This window comes from Halyomorpha halys, unplaced genomic scaffold (assembly GCF_000696795.3).
Source record: "Halyomorpha halys isolate HHAL.00 unplaced genomic scaffold, Hhal_1.1 Scaffold476.1, whole genome shotgun sequence".
Classification (NCBI taxonomy): Eukaryota; Metazoa; Arthropoda; class Insecta; order Hemiptera; family Pentatomidae; genus Halyomorpha; species Halyomorpha halys.
Window position 1 is genome coordinate 581075 of NW_027115949.1, and position 5041 is coordinate 586115.

Consider the following 5041-nt stretch of genomic DNA (forward strand, 5'->3'; position numbering starts at 1 on the left):
TGCTCATTATAAAAATCATTAAATAATTATTAATTACTTGTTTATAATAACCGAAATATTTAGAATAGCCTATAGATTTTGAAATTAGACATTTCTGTTTCAATCTGGCAGCTCTAACGAAGCCCTACAAAGTGAGGGGAAACGTTGGTTAACACTAAATAGTTTTCTTTTACTATTTTGAACCCTTTATTGACTACCACCCGGAGTATCTTCCTACAATATAATTTTTCGTTTTTGATATTGTTTTTTTTTTAGTTCAGAAGATGGGTAACAGTCCACAAAACGACAAAAAATGGAATGACTCTTGAATTCTCCATTATGATGGCAATGACAATGATACTATTCAGCTTAAGTAAGTAGGATTTGAAAAATTATTTGTTTGTTCTTTATTTTAACAACTATTTTAAATGCACTATCATTGAGATATATAAAAATAAGATAGCTCTCAGATATAAACGGAGACCACAAGTGAAAAAAAGTTGTGTCAGGTGTGGGATTCGAACCCACGATCCCTTAGGGAACCAGGTCTTAAGTCTGGCGCCTTAGACCGCTCGGCCAACCTGACTTGCTCATTATAAAAATCATTAATTAATTATTTAATATTTGTATATAATAACCGAAATATTTAGAATAGCCTATAGATTTTGAAATTAGACATTTCAGTTTCAATCTGGCAGCCCTAACGAAACCCTACAAAGTGAGGCGAAACGCTGGTTAACAATAAATAGTTTTCTTTTACTATTTTGATCCCTTTGTTGAATACCACCCGGACTATCTTCCTACAATATAATCTTTCGTTTTTGTTTTTGTGAATATGAAATAATAGTTCAGAAGTTGGGTAACAATCCATGAAACGTCAAAAAATGAAATGACTATGGATATATATTTTAATAACTAAGATATTGTCAATCTTCGGGGTACAATTTTCAAAAATGAAAAATCAATATTCTCATCATACTTGAAAATATATAATTTTTGATATGTTTTTTCCCATCAACTGTGGGATATTGGATTTTAGCAAATACTATGCGCCGTAACGGTATCTAAGCTAATATGATACTTTAACAAATACAGATTGGTGAAGCTTTCAAATATTTGCACCGATACATCACTGCCTATAAAGAGTTGGGCTCACAAGATGGCATTTACAAGAAGTGACTCTGACTGTTTGCAAGCCCTATCTTGTGTTTGTTTCCTGTCAGTAGCCGACAAACTGTTTGCTCCTTCCATACAAACATACAATAAATCTGACCACTGTTAAATCCTAGTCTTTATCTCTTCAAACTTCTTAATGGACCCAGCCGCTTAAATAGGTTGAGTTTAATGGCTCCCGGAGTTTTATGCTCCCTCCGTGCCTTTATGTAGCTTTTATTGTTTCCCGATAACTCTGGATCACTCCCACTAAAAATAACAGTTAACGGCCTCCCTTCTCTAAGTTATCGCTGTTTTCAACTATAATCTCTGTTAGACTTATTTATTTAGTGCCGCTTTCATCTGTGATATATTTATGAGCGTAGTTAAGGTTTCTTATTTATGTAGGCCACCAAGCAGTCTACAGGAAAGCAAAGTACTCATGGAATGAAGAAATGTTCATTATTAAACAACTAGCGACCTTCCGGGGCTAGTCCAATTGAAAACTACTACGGTATTTCTTGAAAATTTATTTTTGTTTATTGGATTCATATAGAGAAACTTGCGTTGCGATTTAATGTGGCTTATCAAGGTTTTTTTAAGCGTTTAGATCTAGGACGGGTTCACTTGGACCAATATGTACAGTGTCTAGAAATTCTTTTTATTTAGAGGTCGATAGGGTTTCCTATTTCTGAGGAAATCTACTGAAACATTTTGTGATTGCTGATTCAGAGACGGAAGAACGCGATTGCCAGCGGATATCGATTGTACCAGAAGATCGATGCAATGATTTTAAAAAGAATAGCAAGAAATAAAATTGAGGAATACTATTGAACAAAAATATCAATTCATCAATAATGTTAATGTTGGATCAATAAATAAATTATCTTATTGTTACCCAAAGCTCCCCAGGCATAAAATAAAAATCTGTAAAGTAAACACAGTTTTATTTGCTTGATAGTTAAAAGTATTAGAGTTCTTGGGAAGAGGGAGAATGGATGATGGCTCCGTCCCGGGGTCTGAGGGACTTATGTAGCAAATGGTTTTGAAACTGTATCTTAATAATTATCAAAATCACTATTTTTTTTATCTGCATGTAGTAATTATTCAATATTTGCATCATAACAGTCATGGAGCAGTGGCAAATCTAGGGAGAGTAAGCCGAGGGTCTACCGTGCACCCAGCGTAACAAAGTGCTCCCGGAATTTTTCTTCTTGATGTAATCCGCATTTTTGGAACCGCCAGTAGTCCCTACCTTAACGAAGTGGGGGTCTTCGCAATATTGCATTTCCAAGCCCCCATAAGCTGGCCCTATTTCTATTCTTGTAAAGGGTGTTCAGATACATTTTTCTGAAATATAATACAGCGATTCTTATTACATGATTTTACAAATCTATAGGTAAGACAAATCGATAAAATACGACTTCATCTGAAGGATTTTTTTACTAAAAGATAAAAGAAGTTTTGTAAGTAGATAAGTTAATAATACTTTCTGTTGGTTACTTAATAATCTGTAGTTCAAGGTCGATGATTTATCTTAAGGAAAAAAAAAATTACAAAAATGGTTTACTTAATATCATAAGTTTATTACTTCATGATTTGCGTATATTTAAAAAGTTGTTATTTTAACATACAAATGTAAGTCCGCAATATAGATATAAAATTTTATTTTAATCAAATAAGAAACTTACAAGTAAATCAATTTTCGAAAAAGTCCCATTGTTAGCCCCCACAAGTGTTAGCCAGAAGGGACAAGATCGGGACTATATGGAGGATGAGGGAGTACTTCAAAATTGAATTTTGGATCGTGTCAGCAGTGTGGGCAGCACTATGCCGACGGGTATTGTCGCACAACAACACAACACTTTTTTGACAGTAGTCCTCGGCGTTTGCTACGAATTGCAGGCTTTACCTTGGCAGTAAGCATCTCACTGTAACGTACACTGATACTATTATGTCTCTTTCCTCATACTGTATGAGTACATTACTTATAGTACTGGCCCTTGTAAGTCCCAAAAAACCGTAAGCATCAGTTTTCCTGCGGACGCTTGAACTTTTTTTTGCACGGCGAGTGTTTCCATTCCATACTCTGCCATTTACTCTCCGGCTCGTGTGTTTGGTCGCCAGTAATAATCCTGTCTAAAAAATTGTCCCGTTCGTTACTATAGCGATCCAAATGTTTTTGGCAGGTGTCCAAGCGCGTTTGTTCATGCAACTGTGCTACTGTGTTTGTTCATGCTAGTTGTTTTAGGACCCATCTTGCACAAACTTTATGAAACTCAAGTCTGTTGTAGATGATTTTGTAGGCAGAACCGTGACTAATTTTCAGACTATGTGCCACTTCGTCGATAGTAACTCGTCTACCTAAGGGGACCATTTCACGTGAACGCTCAATGTTTTATTTATTTGTGGCGGTAAACGGTCGTTCGGCTCCTTCATCGTGACTTGTGCGACCATTTTTGAATTTTTCAATCTTTCAAATATTGAATAAACTTTGATGAAATTGTTACTGGGCCATTAATGTACTTTTCTCAAACATTCCTTCAGCATTTGACAGAATCGGACTAGCTGCTATTGAAATTCTGGTGTGCTGAAGAAAATATGATTACGCATGCCTATGCAAACATAGAGAGTGAAACCTGATTAAATTTACATGGCATCAGCTGAATCTAGTTATCAACAAGTAGAATTCCTTTTCTTTAAAACCGGATTAGTGATTTACTTGATAGATGAATTGACGACTAAAGACAGAATGTCTCATTACCAAATTTGTTCCTTCTTGGGATGATATGTCGTTTGAAATTTTTGATTTGGACAAACATTTCACTTCTTGGCACAATTCTAAGCTTTACTAGCTTCGGTACTGAGGAAGCAATACATATTAGATGAAACAATCAAAAAAATAATTGTACGAAATGTCTAGAACTCGCACTACCACTTCATCATTAATGCCAATATGCGTTACACCTACAAAACTCTAAAATATTGCACAATGTTAACAACTCATTGGCAATATTTCCCAAAATTCTCCAAGTCATTTCGCATTGTTTAATTCCACTAGAACATATAAGCCTACGCCATACGAAAGTATATATAAATATTAATATTTTTAAGAAATAAATCTTGAAACAGAAAGATTTGTGGCCTGTACATTTGGGTCAGAGTCTCGAGTGACTCAGACGTTGCAAAATCCGACTGCCTCGCTCTCACAGGAAACCTACATCATCGTTATCAAATTGATTTACGACTTGGCATGGGTGTGTACACATACCCACAAGAGGAAATGACATAAGAGCGATAAATGTTTCTGACATGACCTGTTGAAGGTATGTATATATGTTTATTTATTTACTTATATATGTACATGTATTCCACTCCCTTCCTCCCCCCGCCCTCCTCCAAAAAAACATGAAATGACATTTCAAATGTCCTATATTTCATTTATATTTATATAAATACAATTGTTAGTGATTTTAGAAAAAGTTTATCTTACTTTTAGAAAAACAATTTTTACTTTTTCAGCAACAGTGTTAGTCCGCAAAACCAACAAATTTTAGAATAAACACTAAAATGTGTACAGATTACGATATAAAAGGCAATGCATCACACTATTTATCTGGGCTGGAAATTATTTTGAATGGTAAGAAGGAAGATAATAGTAAATTAGTCAAACTCGTGAACATTAATGATTACAAATTAACTAATAAAATGTGGAAAAAAAAAGAAAAAAACAACACTCAACAAAATAGATGAGCTCTATTATTGAGTACAAATCTAAAATACAATTATCAACCATTGAATTTTGAACTTCATGACAAATTAGAGAGCCTTTGTTAAAATTAAAAAATTTCTTTACATCATTTTTAATATTGTTTCCTTTACTGTTTTACGTCTCGGTATAATATCCCTA

At 34.3% G+C, this 5041-nt stretch overlaps 1 non-coding gene across 1 annotated transcript; it reads right to left on the reverse strand.

The window, feature by feature from the left end:
* Positions 1-482: 482 nt before the first annotated feature.
* On the reverse strand, positions 483-565 carry TRNAL-UAA (transfer RNA leucine (anticodon UAA)). The gene has a single exon. It is a non-coding gene; the product is annotated as a tRNA-Leu (tRNA).
* Between the last annotated feature and the right edge of the window lie 4476 nt (positions 566-5041).